General features: G+C 45.8%; 1 long non-coding RNA gene across 1 annotated transcript in view; it reads right to left on the bottom strand.

Annotated features, from left to right (window-relative positions):
• The window catches only part of LOC126187840 (uncharacterized), a 280979-nt gene extending 273982 nt beyond the window's left edge, over positions 1-6997 (bottom strand). Inside the window, exon 1 of the long non-coding RNA XR_007537798.1 lies at positions 6974-6997. This is a non-coding gene — a long non-coding RNA (uncharacterized LOC126187840). The remainder of the gene's footprint in view (positions 1-6973) is intronic.
• Positions 6998-21368: the final 14371 nt, after the last annotated feature.

The following is a 21368-nucleotide window of genomic DNA, read 5'->3' as shown; positions in this document are numbered from 1 at the left end:
CGCCCCAACATCGTGCAGCCCGCCTCCAGTGGTGTCGCGACAGGCGTGAATGGAGGGACGAATGGAGACGTGTCGTCTTCAGCGATGAGAGTCGCTTCTGCCTTGGTGCCAATGATGGTCGTATGCGTGTTTGGCGCCGTGCAGGTGAGCGCCACAATCAGGACTGCATACGACCGAGGCACACAGGGCCAACACCCGGCATCATGGTGTGGGGAGCGATCTCCTACACTGGCCGTACACCACTGGTGATCGTCGAGTGGACACTGAATAGTGCACGGTACATCCAAACCGTCATCGAACCCATCGTTCTACCATTCCTAGACCGGCAAGGGCACTTGCTGTTCCAACAGGACAATGCACGTCCGCATGTATCCCGTGCCACCCAACGTGCTCTAGAAGGTGTAAGTCAACTACCCTGGCCAGCAAGATCTCCGGATCTGTCCCCCATTGAGCATGTTTGGGACTGGATGAAGCGTCGTCTCACGCGGTCTGCACGTCCAGCACGAACGCTGGTCCAATTGAGGCGCCAGGTGGAAATGGCATGGCAAGCCGTTCCACAGGACTACATCCAGCATCTCTACGATCGTCTCCATGGGAGAATAGCAGCCTGCATTGCTGCGAAAGGTGGATATACACTGTACAATGCCGACATTGTGCATGCTCTGTTGCCTGTGTCTATGTGCCTGTGGTTCTGTCAGTGTGATCATGTGATGTATCTGACCCCAGGAATGTGTCAATAAAGTCTCCCCTTCCTGGGACAATGAATTCACGGTGTTCTTATTTCAATTTCCAGGAGTGTATTTCGTCCCAAAGACGGAGAAACAATCTATTAAGTAGCTGCTCATGATGTCCTGACTCATCAGTGTGTCATTCGTTCTGGCTGCAACACACGCCATAAGCCGTCGGCACGCGGACCGTGCATTCCGACGTCAACGTTGAGCGTGCCAAGCCTCTTACGCCAAAGAGCGGAAAAAGCACGTTGGGGAGCCTTTTTCAAAAGTGCAGTGCAATATCTAACATGTCAATATTTATGAACGTACGGTTGATCGCGAGGCACCACATTTACTTTCAGTTGAAGCCCATATGCTGTTTCTAAGAACCAGAAAACTAAGGATCTCTTTAAAACCTACCGTTAACAGTATGACTTGTTGAAATAAAATGACAGCAAAACTCATTTTGGTGGTTTTGCGTATTATAAAAATATACCGTTTTGAGGATCCATTAAAATGTTGTTCTTCGCACAGGTAGTTAATAACGTGTCTACGATAAGTTTTCAGGAGATGATAATATGCAAATGATGGTTGTAAACCATTCATGGTTGGTATAGCTTAATGAGCAGAGATGCAGCGCTGTAAGGTAATGAGTGCTGTGTATGTGGTTCGCGTCTCAGTGGATTGAAATATTTTTTACCAACCTTCTCATTTTTAGTACGTTTTGACACTTTTTTTATTAGTTAACAGAAGTATATTTCACAATAATCGATTATCTTAATATTAAGTGCACTCTTTCTGAGGAGTGAGTTTTTTTCGATTGACTCTATTTACAAGAGAAAAATGGCTCTGAGCACTATGCGACTTAACTTCTGAGGTCATCAGTCGCCTCTAGAACTTAGAACTAATTAAACCTAACTAACCTGAGGACATCACACACATCCATGCCCGAGGCAGGATTCGAACCTACGACCGTAGCGGTCGCTCGGCTCCAGACTGTAGCGCCTAGAACCGCACGGCCACTTCGGCCGGCTATTTACAAGAGAACTTCCAATACTTGCAGTAAGACATTTCGTACTGTCTTGTTTCAAGTCCTGTATTTCACACGTTCTAATGATTCTACTATTGAATAGGAAAAGTGATCAAGTACCTTAGCGTTCAACTAAATCTGAGAACGGTGAAGTTATTTTTATCTTATGTCGATGATGATGTTTGGTTTGTGGGGCCTTCATCTGCGCGGTTATCAGTGCGCGTACAAATAACCAATCTTTACACAGTCCAATCGAACCACTTTCAAGAATGATGATGACATGATGACATCACAAACACCCAGTCCCTGAGCAGAGAAAATCCCTAACCCTGTCGGGAATCGAAACCGGGTCCCCGTGATCCAGAGGCAGTAAAGCTTGCCACTACACCTCGGGCTGCGGACTATCTTATGTGGCTCACAATTGTAAATTTGTATCGTTATATTTGTAAAGGAACCTTTATAAACCAATGTCCTGAGAGGGGACATCGTACTTTCCTTTTTGCCTTATAACATGTTCGTGGATATTGAAGTTTTTATTTATGTATACTAAAGACAGCACAACATGACTAGCGTATTGACACGTATGGAAATATGCGTTTTAATAGAGCTAACGTACGAATTTTATGCCCGTTCATTTCGAAACTGAGTGATTTGAGACCCAGATACAGCCGATAACTGCCGCTGGAGCGGTTTGCGATTGTGTATAGCACGCAGAAGCGCATGTACCGTAGGCACAAGTCGTATCGTTCCTGAGCCGCGTACTCGGTACTCGGTACTCTCGACGTTGACATTCGACAGCACTCCGTTTGCCGACGGTCTTAGGGTCGTCATCCGATGCCAACACGATCAGGGCACAAAAAATATGCAGGTAAGATTTATTTTTCGCTAAGGGGAATGTAGGTCACGTAAGACAGCTGACTCAGTGTAATAAACCTCTCCTTACATTCAGTAACATTTTCCACACACCCTACAAGCTTATCCCCCGTGTTACACATTCGACTCATACAGTAAGCAGTAAAGAAAACCAAAAATTAAAGCTCGAGGACAAAGAATTAAAGCTCAAGGAGAAGAAACTTTGAGGTTTTCTGATGTCATTGTAATTATGTCAGAGGCAGCAAAGGTCTTGGAAGGTTAATTGAAGGGAATGTGAAGTATCTTGAAAAATTGTTTGGAACGACGGCAGTTTCAAAAATTAAATGTCTAATTACTCAGTTCTACTAACTACTTGCAGGCATTTTCTCGTTCTCCAGTGCACAATATGAATACATCATCCTCGTAAATAGCGTAAAAATAGAAGTCACACACACTCACATTTAACTATGGCACAGCTATCAATGGACACCTATTATGAATTAACTGGTACACCTGTCTAATATCGTGTATGGCCCCAGCGAGCACACAGAAGTTCCGCAACACGACATGGCATGGACTCGACTAATGTCTCAAGTACCGCTGGAGAGAAATGACACCGTGAATCCCACAGGGCTGTCCATAAATCCGTAAGAGTACGAGGAGGCGTAAATCTCTTCTGAACAGTACATTTCAAGGCATCCCAGATGTGCTCAATAATGTTCGTGTTCAAATGGTTCAAATGGCTCTGAGCACTATGCGACTTAACTTCTGAGGTCATCAGTCGCCTAGAACTTAGAACTAATTAAACCTAACTAACCTAAGGACGTCACACACATCCATGCCCGAGGCAGGATTCGAACCTGTGACCGTAGCGGTCGCTCGGTTCCAGGCTGTAGCGCCCAGAACCGCACGGCCACTCCGGCCGGCTAATGTTCGTGTCTGTGGAGTTCGGTGGCCAGCGGAAGTCTTTAAACTCAGAAGAGTGTTCCTGGAGCCACTATGTAGCAATTCTAGACGTGTGGGGTGTTGCATTATCCCGCTTGAATTGCCCAAGTCCGTCGGAATGCACAATGAACATGAATGGATGCAGGTGGTCATACAGGATGTTTACGCACGTGTCATCTGCCAGAGTCGTATCTAGACGTATCAGGAGTCCCATATCACTGCAATTGCACATGTCCCACACCATTAAAGAGCCTCCACCAGCTTGAACAGTCCCCTGCTGACATGCAAGGTCCATGGATTCATGAGGTTGTCTTCATACCAGTCGCGTCCTTTCGTTAGATACCATTTCAAACGAGACTCGTCCGACCAGTCGTCCAATGTCGGTGTTGACGGACCCAGGTGAGATGTAAAGCTTCGTGTAGTGCAGTCATCAAGGGGAGTGGGCCTTTGGCTCCGGAAGCCCATATCGATTATGTTTCGCTGAATGGTTCTCACGCTGACACTTGTTGACGGCCCAGCACTGAAATCTGCAACAATTTTCGGAAGGGATGCACTTCTGTCACGTTGAACGATTCTCTTCAGTCGTCGTTGGTCCCATTCTCGCAGGATCTTTTTCCGGTCGCAGCGACGTCGAAAATTTACTGTTTTACAGGATTCGTCATACTCACAGCACATCGTGAAATGATCGTACCGGAAAGTCCCCATTTCATCGCTACCTCGGAGATGTTGTGTCCCATCGCTCGTGGGCCGACTATAACACCATGTTCAAATCACTTAAATCTTGATAACCTGCCATTGTTGCAACAGTAACCGATCTAACAACTGCAGCAGACACTTGTTGTCCTATATGGGGGTTGCCGACCGCAGCGCCGTATTCTGCCTGTTTACACATCTCTGTATTTGAATACGCATGCTAATAACAGTTTCTTTGGCGCTTCAGTGTATGTGCAGCTGTTCACAATTTCAAGACTTACAGATATGTGTGCATAGCTTTGCGATGAGAGACATCTGTTGTCACCAGCAACGTATCGAAAATATTGAAAGTGCTGGTACTATTTGAACGTTACGCTAAAAGCGTCAGTATAATCTGATCAAAATAAGTGAATGTATTGATTCACTTGTTTTTCTTGTAGTTGACTCTCCATGTCATCCAGTCATAATAAATGAACATTTTCAGGCACCACCTGGTCGTTGTGTGTCGGCTACTGTGAACAGAGGTGAACCTAAATACACTCCTGGAAATTGAAATAAGAACACCGTGAATTCATTGTCCCAGGAAGGGGAAACTTCATTGACACATTCCTGGGGTCAGATACATCACATGATCACACTGACAGAACCACAGGCACATAGACACAGGCAACAGAGCATGCACAATGTCGGCACTAGTACAGTGTATATCCACCTTTCGCAGCAATGCAGGCTGCTATTCTCCCATGGAGACGATCGTAGAGATGCTGGATGTAGTCCTGTGGAACGGCTTGCCATGCCATTTCCACCTGGCGCCTCAGTTGGACCAGCGTTCGTGCTGGACGTGCAGACCGCGTGAGACGACGCTTCATCCAGTCCCAAACATGCTCAATGGGGGACAGATCCGGAGATCTTGCTGGCCAGGGTAGTTGACTTACACCATCTAGAGCACGTTGGGTGGCACGGGATACATGCGGACGTGCATTGTCCTGTTGGAACAGCAAGTTCCCTTGCCGGTCTAGGAATGGTAGAACGATGGGTTCGATGACGGTTTGGAGGTACCGTGCACTATTCAGTGTCCCCTCGACGATCACCAGTGGTGTACGGCCAGTGTAGGAGATCGCTCCCCACACCATGATGCCGGGTGTTGGCCCTGTGTGCCTCGGTCGTATGCAGTCCTGATTCTGGCGCTCACCTGCACGGCGCCAAACACGCATACGACCATCATTGGCACCAAGGCAGAAGCGACTCTCATCGCTGAAGACGACACGTCTCCATTCGTCCCTCCATTCACGCCTGTCGCGACACCACTGGAGGCGGGCTGCACGATGTTGGGGCGTGAGCGGAAGACGGCCTAACGGTGTGCGGGACCGTAGCCCAGCTTCATGGAGACGGTTGCGAATGGTCCTCGCCGATACCCCAGGAGCAACAGTGTCCCTAATTTGCTGGGAAGTGGCGGTGCGGTCCCCTACGGCACTGCGTAGGATCCTACGGTCTTGGCGTGCATCCGTGCGTCGCTGCGGTCCGGTCCCAGGTCGACGGGCACGTGCACCTTCCGCCGACCACTGGCGACAACATCGATGTACTGTGGAGACCTCACGCCCCACGTGTTGAGCAATTCGGCGGTACGTCCACCCGGCCTCCCGCATGCCCACTATACGCCCTCGCTCAAAGTCCGTCAACTGCACATACGGTTCACGTCCACGCTGTCGCGGCATGCTACCAGTGTTAAAGACTGCGATGGAGCTCCGTATGCCACGGCAAACTGGCTGACACTGACGGCGGCGGTGCACAAATGCTGCGCAGCTAGCGCCATTCGACGGCCAACGCCGCGGTTCCTGGTGTGTCCGCTGTGCCGTGCGTGTGATCATTGCTTGTACAGCCCTCTCGCAGTGTCCGGAGCAAGTATGGTGGGTCTGACACACCGGTGTCAATGTGTTCTTTTTTCCATTTCCAGGAGTGTATATGCATATAGCATGTTCAGACAGCTGACTGAAACATGGAGTACACGATGTGCTACATTGTACAGTTTCTTACATGTTGTTAGTTACTTTCCCAAGTGCCTTTTTCACTTAAGAAAGTTTGTTTTGTTTTCTTAACACTTATCCTTTTCTGTGATATACGTTAGAAAACTGTCCCTTTTATCTACCCACATGCTCTTGAACGCGTAGCCCACTAATCTCGCACGTTCAATGTTGCTATTATCGTTTGCTTGAATTCTCAGCCTCTTTTTCATAGCCGCCTTGTACCAAGTGTAATATTCTTTTCTATTCTTCGTACCTGCATTATCTTTCGCTGTGTAAACTCTACTTTTTAGGATGCCGAAATTGTATTGCTTAATTTAACTTAGTACATCTCCCCATTCTTAATTAAATTCTTAAATCTACATTTCAAACTACCTGTGTGACTTCCTTGCTTTTTGTTTTCTAGTCTTGTTTCTATTTTTATTCTGGATCATAACAGCATATACTTCCCACATTGAGATATTCACTAATATTTCGTTATTTTAGTATGTACTGTGATAGCACCAAAGTAACGTCAACCAGACGGACATTAACGCAGAAGCTGTGAAGCAAACGCTGGTTAAAGGTATTTGAGATGGGTAACAAAACTTTGAAATGACTTGTATGACATTAACAGAATCGCACGTAACTGGCTAAGAACTTCAGCTTGTTGTTCAGACAAGATTAGAAGGCAAAACAGCTGTAGAGCAGCTTCGACATAAGACAACTATTATACAGCTCACCTTAGCCCTCCAAGGAGACTTTTTGTCAGAGAACAGCCCGCATCTCGTGGTCGTGCGGTAGCGTTCTCGCTTCCCACGCCCGGGTTCCCGGGTTCGATTCCCGGCGGGGTCAGGGATTTTCTCTGCCTCGTGATGGCTGGGTGTTGTGTGCTGTCCTTAGGTTAGTTAGGTTTAAGTAGTTCTAAGTTCTAGGGGACTGATGACCGTAGCAGTTGAGTCCCATAGTGCTCAGAGCCATTTGAACCATTTTTTTGTCAGAGAACAGATAAATAAATAAACATCGTCCTCCGGTGTTTTTTGTTCATATGTGTACCACTTGTGAATAAAGCAAACCACATAATGAGGGCTGTTTGTTGGGCTTCTTCGTCGGCATTACATTAAGATAAATTTAGTATTGTATCTTATCAGGAATGCCACACGTTAAGGCGAGTCGTGAATTTAATTGGATGCTTATGTAACCAGCAGGGGGACACGCAGCATTGGGCAGCGACCCGTGGAGACAGGCTGGCACGACGAGGCGACTTAAAAATACGCGTCGTTATCTAGGGAGACAAGCTTCCTGGAAGGCGAGTCTCTGGAGCCCGCGTGGCCTGCTCCCAGCTCCTCCGGCAGCCTCCAGCCGCGTATTTACGGCGGAGCGCCACTTCCAGGAAGACGCGGCACCGACGGTCGTGTTTATGGCGCGCGCCCGTGGGACAGACGCATCGATCCCGCACCCCTCTCTGCCTTCTGCACGGCGTCGTGTCTCAAGCAACAGACGAAGGGGAGCGCATTTGTACGTCGCGATACGTGTCTGTCACACGCCTCCCAATAGCAAACGGCTGCGCGAAGCCATCAGCTTGCTGCGCGGTTACTTCTTGCGTGAACAGACGGACCACCTCGTTGTGCGTGCTTCTGATGTCGTATCAGGCACCTGAAACGCTTGCCGAAGTAAACAATGTCTTTAAACTGAATCGGATTTTTCATTACGTAAGGACAACACCTCCTTCTACAGATGTAACAAATCAGGTATCTGTTAGTGAACTTGAAGTTCATCACAATCTCTTTACATCGATCAAGCAAGAAGTAATTTTAAAAATTCTGAGAGTGTCAGAGCCTTAAGAAGTGACAGTACACCCTACACTTTGTGCAGATCATTTCGTAGAGGAAAAACCATTACTCAGATGATATTGAAACAACTAAGATTCTCAGAGAAGGCAACAATCTCCACAACTCACGCTACGGGAGAACACCCACATTCAATAAAGAGTAACACCTGCTCCTTAACAGCCCCTCCCCTCTCTCTCCCCCCCCCCCTCTCTCTCTCCCCCTCACTCCCTCTCTCACCCTCTCTCTCTCTTGCAACAAACAAAAAATCTTTTTACCAGCTCGTCCACTATGACATTTAACGTTAGCGCCAATCTGGACAAAAAAAACACGATGAACAAGTGAGCAGCGGAAGTAACCTAATATCCCTCTATGGATTTTCATAAATCTTGTGTTGGTGTTCCAAAACGTGCGAAAACAAATGAGAGTCTAGTGAAAAAAGTATGAAAAACAGTACATGTGATTAAAACCCACAAGAACGTACCAGTACAATACGGCGGAGAATGTAAACATGGAACATTCACTACAGCTACTATCGGGAAAAGCATACAAGCATACTAAGTTCCTTTGCGCAAAGAGACGTATCTTTCCTTGAAGGGATTTTTTTTTTTTTCAGTCTTCTCACTGGTTTGATGCGGCCCGCTATTTGCTAGATGTATTCCAATCTCTGTCTTCCTCTACAGTTTTTACCCTCAAGTTGTGAAACGCATAAAAGCCAGCCAGCCTGTACATCCCGCTTTTAAAATTAATACACTTTAGTGTGAGCATTCATAATAAAATAAAAAAGGTACAATATTTTAAAAAATAGAACGAGACCCGTAGAAGACGGACAAAGGTATCGAAATATGTTTGTGTACTGAAGTAAATGAAAAATAGGATAAATATTGTGTTCTGCAGAAGGCGGAGGCTTTAAAAATGTAGATCTAATATATAGCAGGAGCTTCCAATACCAGCAAGATGATTCCAAGATCATTATTTATGAAACCCAAGTCAGCCGCGGTGGCCAAGCGGTTCTAGGCGCTTCAGTCCGGGACCACGCTGCTGCTACGGTCGCAGGTTCGAATCCTGCCTTGGGCATGGATGTGTGTGATGTCCTTAGGTTAGTTAGGTTTAAGTAGTTCTAAGTCTAGGGGACTGATGACCTCAGATGATAAGTCCCATAGTGCTCAGAGTCATTTCAACCATTTGAAACCTAAGATTCTTAAGTCAGTGTGAGATATAAAACAATAATCTACACAGTGTAATGCGCTGTTAGTTATTTCACGATGGACTCAGATATTCCGCATGGGTGGTACACTGTGAAACATTTCCAAAAGCGACACGTATCGCTCATTATCGACACCGTGGTAACCCGAGATCTGACGTTGGCTTGATTCACGCTGCACACTTTCCCTCTGTAGTGCACAGCGTATTGGTGATTCGAAGCTTCAGGAAGAAAAGTTTTGGGTTTTATTTAAACCTCCCGTCTAGTGATCCTACCTACTCGCGAAATACCTTGTTTCTCAACGTTCTTAAGATAGTGAAGTGTTGAAAAAATTAGTGCTGGACTGACAAAGAGTCAGACTTCGGAACTGAATGCAGGAGGTTTAAGAAACTTTGCTCTATGTCATAAAATAAGCCTGGAGAATAACGATGACTGATGTTTCCTGTTCGACATGGTGTATAACGAATAAAAAAATACTGTATAAAGACCTTGCAGATACCTTGGCACTGACATAACGTACATTGATTCTGGTATCGATTACAAACTGAATAAGTACCAGGCTATAAGTGGAACAATTCGAAGAATATTACCTAGGAAAACGAGGAAAGAAATAGAATTTTTTCTAAGTGAATCCTGCTGAAAAGAATGTCAGAAAGAAGAATATCAAAGGAGATTCATCACACTGACAGAATACTAAAAGAGACATTGGAAGAGCAAGCAGACCTGTGTGACTGAACAGGTGAAATGGATGCACCTTGAGAGAAGAAGAAGAAGAAGAAAGAAACGAAGACTATTGTAACTGCCTGATACTACCCAGAACCATCCCTCATTTGTATGAGAGACAGCGGCTGTCTCTGTGTACATGATATAAGACCCACAGGGCGATAGACCCAAATAAATGTCATGGGCAGCTCTGCCTACTAGCTGTTGACAGATGGATGATGCAGTTTTGAAACAACGTACACGATGAAAATGGTCAGACAGCTATTCATCTGGGTTACAAGCAGGGAAATTTGAGACCCGCGGAAGTGCTTTCAAGAACTGATCATTATCTTACAGCTCATTTTTCATTTACCACGAAAAAGCTGTTATAGAACTATTTTGCAGCAACTATTTCCTCTACATTTGACACACTTTAAAGTTCTAAGTGATATATGCCAGGTGTCCATAATTGGAAAGTATGTCAAATATATTGTTAGTGCTGTAATTAACACACTTCGTGATTACGGACACGTGTTATCAATCGTTTAGACGCTTTAAAGTCTGTCAAATGATGATGAAGTGACCTAAATTAAAGGCAGCAAAATAAAGTTTATAGCAGTTTTTGGCGGCATATACAGAATTGAAGAGATACCGAATGAAGCAGATAAGAAATTTATGGCACTACTTGACTAACCGATTGGGTCCGTTGATGACACACATCCTGAGGCACAAAGCAATTTTCGATTAGGTAATAGAGGAAAGCATTGAGATGAGGGAGCAGGAGGGGGGGGGGTGAATATAATGAAGACATAAACTTAAATGTTACATTGATAATGACACCAGTCTACCAATGGACTTCGTTTTCGTTAAGGTATTTATTCAATAACATTGTGTATTCACAGTAGCAAATAAAAAGTTGTTGAAAGGTTGAAAGGGTCCTGTAGCCACCTTTCATTGCCAACTCTCGTAGTGGTCAAGTCGGCAAAGAGGTTTCCGCTACTTGGGAGAAATCCACCTGCGTTAGGTTGGTGGCGGAAATGGCATCCTGGGGTTTTCCGGTCCACGCGGAGCGTGGAAGAGGCTGGAGAAGCGGGAGGCAGTCTGCCGCCGGTACGGGAAGCGTACACAGCTGTGCTCCAGTCGAAGAAGGGTGAGTTGGACTGACCGCGTGGCGCGTTGTCACATAGAGAGGGGAGCTTTTAGCTTTTGGTCACGAATTTCGTCTTATAAAGATTTACTTGCTGGGTTGCAGCAGGGAATGCAAGGCTTTTGTAGACTTTCAGTTTGATTCCCAATGCAGTCTTGACTTTGATCCGTAAGAGGAACGCAGCACAAGGGAGTTGCATATGTTGAAGTGCCCTCGGTTCAGTGTGAATGTTTATGTGCCTACAACTGTGTGTGTATGCTTCTAATCTTTTACGGATATTGGTAGTTTTTGTGTATTTGTGAATTTTCTTTGTCTCATGTGATTAAAATTTGGCCACGGTCCATAGAAATTGTCTCCACGGACCGAGTGGGCACGCGAGTCTGTTATGAAACGTGTAGTAATTCACAAGCAATTGTACACAGTTAGCATGCAACAGCAGTCTATAGATGCACTACATCAATGTTTTAAGGAATAAATAATTTTGCCTTCAATCTTATCTTGTGTACCGATGTTATGTCGCCGTTACCTTCGCCATTTACCTCGTAGTTTTCCTTGTTGGCCCACCTATAGCGTTTCCATGTGCACAGGTGTAGTGATTAGTGTCCCTTTTTTTATCTGAAACAAATGCTCTGGAATAGCTCGTGTTTTCACGAATCTTGCTGCAGGCTGCACTTACGCATGGTGTTCACGACCTTTTTACTTTACTCAATATTTGATTCACGGGAAGAATGCCTGGATCATATTACGTAATAACTACATCCCATTCATTATCAATGACTGTACAATGAATGTTCTTTTGTGAGTTTTTCTTATTAATAAATTAAGTAACTTTCCGACTCAGTGCTACCTCTTCTTGTCGTGTGGCTAGAGTCGGTGGCGACCCTATCTTTTATATTGATTTCAGTGTCAAGTAGCATTTTCTTATTCAAAGTGTGCGTGGCTCTTTTAGCTATCAGGATACATTCGAAGGGCGCTTCATGCTTCTTGCACCTACCGTCCTTTTATTCACGCTACTTTTATTCACGCTACTTTTATTCACGCTACTTATATTCTCGCACTTACACATGGCTTACCCTGCCAGGATTTCGGTAAACCAGAGATCTTCTGATGTGCAGTGAGGATTAGTTATTTTCGGTTGGATGTGCTAATTGGTATATTGTCTTTCTGTGATACAGAATTTACGTGAATTTATGATATAGGTGTGCATTTTCTTACATGTTTTATCTTGTATATGTATTACTGTATAGATATTGTGATTTAGTATTCAATTGTGTTACAAGTGTGGGTTGACTCTTGTCCTGTGGCGTGTATCGGTGTCATATAGTAAATCTTGGGTGCTTTGTGGGGACTGTGAGTCCATTAGGAGACTTTGGCATTATTCTTGTTGTATTTTGGAGCACGGAGTAATCCTTATGATGGAGACGCGTAGCTGTTCAGGGGGCCGCGATCGGAATAACCTGCCAGACAATAACCCTGAACAAGGACGAGGTCAAAACGTCGAGTCCGACCAGGAACGAAACGCGGAAAACGCAAGTACAAGTGTTGTCCATCCTGAGCCCGCCGTAGTGATTTCGAATCATTCGATAGATGCAAATTCATTACAGGCTATGCTACGACAATTACTAGACAGTAATAGGAGACATATCGAGGAGGTGAATAAAAAACAAGCAGAAGAAAATAGGAGGCATATCGAGGAAGCGAATAAAAGATTGACTAGTGAAATAGTACAGGGTGTTGGGGAGAAACTGGCGATCATTGACCAACGCATCTCCGCCTTAGAAGAGGGGCACCAAGTCATTAGCAAACGGGTGATGGAGCAAGAAGAAAGGTTCGCTGGGAATATACGTGTACTATCAGAACAATGCCAGAGTGAACAAGCGGCTCTTGAGTCCCGAGTAGGACGACATTCCGCCAGGGATCTCCGCGCGTTAGCAGAACAATGCCAGAGTGACCACGCGGCTCTTGTGTCCCGAATAGAGGACTCTGCGGCTAAGTGCCCGGTCCACCTTAGCGCGCAGGTAGAAACCCTCAGCCAGGCGATAATAGCTCTCGAGCGAGAGCAAGGGCTTACGCAAACAAAGCAAGACACGGCCCACCGAGAGATGCGAGAAGAAATAGCCAGGATCTCAGACGCAGTGGCGCGTAAGTCTGACAATAATAGGGAAACGATTACCTCGTCATCAGCGGATGCAGACGAAATTCGGTCGATAACGAAATGTCGGCGTGGACAGTGTGAAATAAACATACAACAAGGAGGGGTTACCGAGGGAATATGTGAGCGCATTGCCCGTTTAGAACTTCACCTAAAAGGGTTAAAGGCCCATGAAGTTGAAAGAAATGAACGAAAGGGCCATTATTCCGACGATGATTCCGGGAACGATGGCGAATTTGATCATCGTCATGATCACGGATCTCGTACCAGGTGGGAACGGCGCGGATCCCCTCAGGAACGTTCGTCAAGGGAAACTCACGAATTTGACTTTAAACATTTTCTGACCGTGAGGAAGTTTGAAGTCTTCCGTAACTCGGCTACGGGGATTCACCCGCGGGCCTGGTTACAGCAGTTCGAGTTCTCCCTCCCTCCTACGTGGCCCAGTGCGCACAAAATAGAGTATATGTGCGGCTACCTCGAAGGTGAGCCAGCGGCGCGGATGAGGTCAATTGCACGCAATTGCTACACTATTGGGGAGTTTCGTCAACACTTCCTGTCGATATATTGGTCAGTGGCAGCGCAAAGTCGTGTAAAACACGGACTCATTATGCTACCAGAGTTAAACAGGTCAAAATTCTCCAGCCCTGTGCAGATGTTCGAGCACATGCTGCAGGCGAATGAACATCTTGACGATCCTTATGGACCTGCAGAAATTATTCGTATTTGCCTGGGAAAGTTTCCAATGCAGTTGCGGCACGTTATCCTTGCAGGACGATGTAAGGATGACGTAGAGGGGTTTCGCAATTTCCTTTTAGAGCTTGAGTGCGATGCGAATGGCACCACGCAGAATTACGGTCAGAGCGCCTACGAGCAGCGGCCGCGCGAGCGAAGCCGCAGCCGTAGAGACAGGTGGCACTCCAGACGTAACGGGTCGCCTCAGAGTTACAGGGCGCGCGAGCGTTGGCAGCGTCGCGATTCCTCACGGAACGCGGGCAGAACGAACTATGTCAATGGTCATCATTCGCCTAGAGGAAATCAAAGACACCCCTGGGAGTTTAGAAGATATGGTAATGAGCAGAGATTTAGGCGCAATTACAGCGGACCTAGGAACGGTAGTCGTGACCGACCCCAGAATAATTATCGAACAAGCAACAACAGGGGTGCCGTAAACAGTACGGGTGGTCTGCCAGTGGGTGTTGAAATTCGTCCCGCAAACCCGCGGCACAATCCGACAAATGCCTCTAATCAAAGGGATCAATGACTGTTGGCTGGCCCGGTTGGCGTCAAACTTAATGAGGACCGGTGCTATTGATGATATTGATGTGCATTTGAATAAAGGAAGACGATATTAGGGAAGATTTGTTGAGAGAGGGCCACAGTATTGGTGTGCCCGCGGTAAACCCAGTCGCCTCTGTTTCGTAAAATTACAATGTATATTTTCCAATGTTTTGATTCATTCTCGTGTGATTGAAATTAAAGTTTATATTTTCTATGAATTGTAAAGGGTCCCTCAATATGTGTGTAGTTATTTCTTCTTGTCAGCAGAAAGGAGTAGTGTTGTGCAGTTTCAAAACATCTGAATGTGAATGATTATGAGGCTCATATGAAGCGTTTCCTATTACAGTAAGATGGCTTTCGTTCTTTGATGACTAAAAAGGTATCGGGTGTGTTGGCGTGGCGAGCCAATGGTCGTAACGTAATTCTTGATGATAAAGTACAGTTTTAGTGTTCTTATTCCCCTGAGGTGAGCATGATTCAGTGAGATTTTTTCAAATGTACTGCGACGTTAATGAAGCAACTTGGTGACTTGTAGGTGAAGGACTTGTGTATGAAGGGAGATTAATAGTGTTTGATTTTCAGAGTTGCCATCTTATAAGATATTTGGAAAGTGTAACTTGCCGTCACATACTACTAGGTACGGTTGAGGACACCAGGGTGTGAAACCCCAGAAGATGTATATGGAAACAGCTTATAAACTCAAGCAGCTTGATATTAAATAGAGAATCAATGCGACTACCTCCAAGCTAAAATAACATGACGGTAGGTGAGGACCCCTGGGGACATGTGGTGAGTAAGTGTGTAATCATTATGAGTATCTTATGATAGTAGTAAGTTGGGTACTCATGACCCTGGACAATGGATTTCTTTTGACAGTCTTTTTTTTATGTACTTATAGGACGAAGTGTTTATGTGTTTGCTAATAGGATAGGATGATTTTTTTTTCATTTTTATGCCCACTGACCTTTTGCATTAGTCTGATGAATAGATGTTGAAACAGTTACCATTCCAGATGTGACTTGAATGAACCTTCTGTGTCTCATTAATCATAACTTTTATTACGCAATGTCCATAGAAAAGAAGTCTCGGAAATTTTTCACAGATCAGCAAACATGTTCTGCAAACCTTGGAGGAGCAGTCAATGAACAACGATATGGGTATTGGTGTTGGAAGGAATATTTTGTTTATATGTGGGAATTGTAGTCGGGCTATATGGTGATGGTGACTAGTACGAGATGTGTAGATTGTGTGTGAGAGCGTAGTTAGGAGCAGGTAGAGTTTTGTGTCTGTAGCTAGCAGCGGCGCCAAATCCTATCCAAATCCTGACCAAACCTTGTACAAGATCTACCCTGAATGATTGACAGCAGATGTAATGCTGGAACTATATTTTATAAAAAGGATTTTTTGTTTGTTTGAATATTGGTTATTTAATTTTCTTCATTTTTTTTTATTAGTAATGTTAAGAAGGCCCTTTTTGTCAAGTTAATTTTGGGCACTATTCCATGTATTGATCAGGAGTGAGAAACTCCGAAGATTTTGTGGTAATCTGTACACATGATATTTTGTAACGATCCCTGTGAGCGCAGTTCTTAAGTGGGTGCAAGGCCGCCTAGGGAGCCTCCGCATCAGAAAGCACAGGGCTTGGTCCACCGGCAGGCGTTGCCGAACCCTGGTATCAACGGCGAAGCAGTGATGCGGCGAGCGGTCACAGCTGTTTCCCCGTCAGAGGGGAGGGGACGCTGGTCTTCCCCCAGGCGCAGGCTCACACCGGAGTCCGCAGGCGTGTCACCACGGCAGCGCCAGCTGATGGCCGGCGTTCCACCCCATGCGCTAGTCATCTGACAAGCGAAAGGGAAAGTATGACGCACACCAGGCGAGGCCGCCGATCCCTGAGCGCCGCTAGTCCAGACGGCTGCTGCGGTAACGCCCACTGCCCGGAGGGACGCGGGTCCCACCACTGACGCATCAGCTGAGACGGTGCAAAGAGGTGATAAGCGGGTCTCAAGCCCGACACCCGCACGAGTTTACGTCGACCTCGATGCGACGCAGAAGAGCGCGTGTCTCCCCATTGGCACGACAGGGGACGGGGGCGTGTGTCGGTAAAACACATTCCTCCACAACACACGGACGACGACCGCCAAGCCGCCTTCTCGATGATGAGGCAAGGCCCACAAGTGGCGATGTCCTTCAAATCTGCAACGCCGAACCATCCCACAGTATGGACGCAGAGGGTGGAAATGGGCACGAGGCAACGTCGCGGGGTGCTGTCTAGGATGAACAACCTGGGTTACAACGGACGTTACAATCAACGCCGCTGCGAACTCCCCAGTTCAGTGTTGTGGTCCCCTAGTAGCTTATCCTCCAAGTCGCCTTTAGAAGAGACGCCCACCCCAGCACCTAAAGAGAATACCCAGTGAAACAACCATGTGGCGAAACTGAAAAATGACAGCGTGTCAACGAGTTGATTTCTGGATGTGTTTTTGTACTCATGTCTTATTTTCCATAGGTGATTATTTACCAGCTGTCATACCACTGGGTTCATTAATGATGTTGTATCACGGTATTTGTTGTGAATATTGTATTTTGCACTTTCACTTGCATGTTTTTATATATGTCAGCACCAGATGATACTGCTTTGGTTCGTGATAATGATTTTGCATCTTTGTATTTGTTTATATATTTATATATATTATATACCTGTTCACCTATGTCTCTATGTTAACTTTTGATAGTTGGTTAAAGCAATTTTAAAATAATATCTCATGGTTGTGGTCGTAGTAGGTCAGATGACATGATGTTAGCGTAGTATATCACGCTTAATTTAATTTGTTCTGTTTGCTTTGCGGACCGCATGAGGTCACAATTATTGACTAAGGTCAGATAAAGCTCACTTGGATATAAGAGATTAATCAACTCCTTTGTGCTGCTGTTTACTGTTGCAATTGTTACTCGTTAGGGTATGTTTGTTTCGAAGACTGTTGGCGAATCTCCTAGCATGGCGAGAAAATTCGCGGCACAGTCTTCTCCGGGACGTTTGGGGTGATGAAAGGGTCCTGTAGCCACCTTTCATTGCCAACTCTCGTAGTGGTCAAGTCGGCAAAGAGGTTTCCGCTACTTGGGAGAAATCCACCTGCGTTAGGTTGGTGGCGGAAATGGCATCCTGGGGTTTTCCGGTCCACGCGGAGCGTGGAAGAGGCTGGAGAAGCGGGAGGCAGTCTGCCGCCGGTACGGGAAGCGTACACAGCTGTGCTCCAGTCGAAGAAGGGTGAGTTGGACTGACCGCGTGGCGCGTTGTCACATAGAGAGGGGAGCTTTTAGCTTTTGGTCACGAATTTCGTCTTATAAAGATTTACTTGCTGGGTTGCAGCAGGGAATGCAAGGCTTTTGTAGACTTTCAGTTTGATTCCCAATGCAGTCTTGACTTTGATCCGTAAGAGGAACGCAGCACAAGGGAGTTGCATATGTTGAAGTGCCCTCGGTTCAGTGTGAATGTTTATGTGCCTACAACTGTGTGTGTATGCTTCTAATCTTTTACGGATATTGGTAGTTTTTGTGTATTTGTGAATTTTCTTTGTCTCATGTGATTAAAATTTGGCCACGGTCCATAGAAATTGTCTCCACGGACCGAGTGGGCACGCGAGTCTGTTATGAAACGTGTAGTAATTCACAAGCAATTGTACACAGTTAGCATGCAACAGCAGTCTATAGATGCACTACATCAATGTTTTAAGGAATAAATAATTTTGCCTTCAATCTTATCTTGTGTACCGATGTTATGTCGCCGTTACCTTCGCCATTTACCTCGTAGTTTTCCTTGTTGGCCCACCTATAGCGTTTCCATGTGCACAGGTGTAGTGATTAGTGTCCCTTTTTTTATCTGAAACAAATGCTCTGGAATAGCTCGTGTTTTCACGAATCTTGCTGCAGGCTGCACTTACGCATGGTGTTCACGACCTTTTTACTTTACTCAATATTTGATTCACGGGAAGAATGCCTGGATCATATTACGTAATAACTACATCCCATTCATTATCAATGACTGTACAATGAATGTTCTTTTGTGAGTTTTTCTTATTAATAAATTAAGTAACTTTCCGACTCAGTGCTACCTCTTCTTGTCGTGTGGCTAGAGTCGGTGGCGACCCTATCTTTTATATTGATTTCAGTGTCAAGTAGCATTTTCTTATTCAAAGTGTGCGTGGCTCTTTTAGCTATCAGGATACATTCGAAGGGCGCTTCATGCTTCTTGCACCTACCGTCCTTTTATTCACGCTACTTTTATTCACGCTACTTTTATTCACGCTACTTATATTCACGCCATTTACAAGGTGCATCTTGTCAGCTGGCACTTTGGAATTCTTGCTCCTGACAGAGGTTACAAAGTTCTAGTACACACGATATACTCTCCACCGCTGGTCACCGCTGCACCGCTCTTCACTTTCGATTTCGTAAGAGATGCGCCCGCCCAACCCTCGTATTTAGCTGTTGTGAATGACAATGACTCGTTGCAGTCTACAGCCTGCAATAATCAACCCACCAATCCACGTTAACTTGTATGTATGTCGACGTATGTTAATTGGGGACCTATAAACGATGGAGATGTTCCGTCCCCGCCGCAGCCGCAGTGGTCCACAACCCCACGACGACTATCGCAGTCCACTTCACCCCTCCGCCGCCCCACACCGAACCCAGGGTTATTGTGCGGTTCGGCCCCCGGTGGACTCCCCCCCCCCCTTCCCTTGGGAACGTCTCACACCAGACGAGTTTAAACCCTATGTTTGCGTGGTAGAGTAATGGTGGTGTACGCGTACGTGGAGAACTTGTTTGCGCAGCAATCGCCGACATAGTGTAGCTGAAGCGGAATGAGGGCAACCAGCCCGCATTCGCCGAGGCAGATGGAAAACCGCCTAAAAACCTAAAAAGCATCCACAGACTGGCCGGCTCACCGGACCTCGACACAAGTCCATGCGTTGGACTGCTCGGCTAACCGGGCCGGCACATTAAGTGTGACACTTATAGACGACCCTCAACTCCGCGACGGCGATTGAGCTCAATGGACACCAGATTAGTAAATAGTATTTACTCCTGAACAGGAATGGAGATGATAATCTGCGATCCAACAGTTGTACTGGAAGTATTAGTTAAGTAAAAGGAAAAGGAGTCAGTCAGTAACGAAGTATTCATCTCTTTCTGTGTCTATGCTGGTCACAGTTCTCAGTTGGTTTCTATACATACTCAAATTTCGACATCGTCTTAGGACACTGTTCGCCGTGTTGACTCCGGAAGGCCCCCTGTCTCTTCACTAATTGCCCCCAACTAAGGAAGAAAGTTCGTAAAATTGTGGAATCCATGAGGTTAGCAATGTCACTGAGGAATAATTATTTTAACTTTACATACATTTTGCGCAATGTTATTTATGTGTAGCAGACATCGTAAAGCGCTGAAATGGGTCTATGACCTATCGCTACAAAGCCATGAGCAGTTATAAAAGGTGTCCTAGAATATCTTACATTTTGCTTCAGCAGGTTTTCAAGGTATTGTCTGTAGAACTCCTCTACGCAATGTAGCAAACGATGCGCACCTTTAGCTCCGAGATAAGCGCCCGTCCAATTACGACTGTCGTTCAATAATTAATGCCCCACCACTTCAAAAAAAGGCTTAGACAAACGTCTTTGTTGGTGCTTCACATTTGATGTTTGTTCTGTGCGTCGGTGAAGTTTCGAACCGTTCTGGCAGATGGCAGAACCGTAGTACAGCGTCAAAATGGGGTCTACATACGACTCACGTTACAAGCAGCGTGCTGTTATTGAATTCTTGTGTGCAGAAAAAGAAACTGTGTTGAACATCCATAAACGTTTGCATGCAGTGTATGGCGGTGCTGCATTTGATGGGAGTACAGTTGGGCGGTGGGTAAAGAATTTTACAGACTCAGGAAATGCAGAAACAGAGCTCCATGATCAGCCACGCTCTGGACGTCCTGTCACAGCCACTGCTCCATACATGCTGAATCGTGTGGATGCTATTTTTCGTGCCGAACGGCGCATCACAACTCGAAAATTGGGTCTACAGTTGTCGGTCAGCATTGGAAGCGCGTCAGCAGTGATCGAGACTCTCGGATATTCAAAGAGGTGTTCACGATAGGTTCCACGAATGTTCATAGCGGACCACAAGATTTTTTAAAGAAAAAAAAAATAACAAACCTATTGCATCTGGATTGTTGGAGCGTTTTGAGACCGACGGACAGGCCTTTCTGTCACGGATCGTTACGGGGGACGAAATCTGGGTGCACCTCTTTTCGCGGGAAACAAAAAGACAGTCCATGGAATGGCATCATCCTCATTTACCACAAAAGAAGGAAGTCAAGACAACCCCCTCAGCCGGAAAAGTCACGGTGACAGTTTTCTGGGATTGTGATGGCGGCGTTCTTCTGGATGTGATGCCACGAGGGTCAACCATCAATTCAGAAGCATACGTGAAGACTCTGAATAAACACAAGAACCGTTCTCGACGTGTTCGATCGGACAAGAGTCCAGCAGAAATCTTGCTTCAACACGATAATGCACGCCCACACACAGGTCTGAGAACCCGGGAACACATCGCAAAATTGGGTTGAACATAATTGCTTCATCCAACTATAGTCCAGATCTGGCACCCTCGGATTTCCATCTCTTTGGGAACACACTTTGAAGATGACGAGGGTGTCAGTCATGCAGTGAAAACATGGCTACGTCTACAGAACAAGAGCTTTTAGCTGCATGGAATACATGCTCTTCCACGACGTTGGCGTACAGGCCATAGAACGTGATGGACACTACATAGAAAAATA

Source organism: Schistocerca cancellata, chromosome 5 (genome assembly GCF_023864275.1).
Source record: "Schistocerca cancellata isolate TAMUIC-IGC-003103 chromosome 5, iqSchCanc2.1, whole genome shotgun sequence".
Taxonomy (NCBI): domain Eukaryota; kingdom Metazoa; phylum Arthropoda; class Insecta; order Orthoptera; family Acrididae; genus Schistocerca; species Schistocerca cancellata.
The sequence above is the reverse complement of the archived record's forward strand: the minus strand, read 5'-3'. Positions and strand labels throughout refer to the sequence as shown.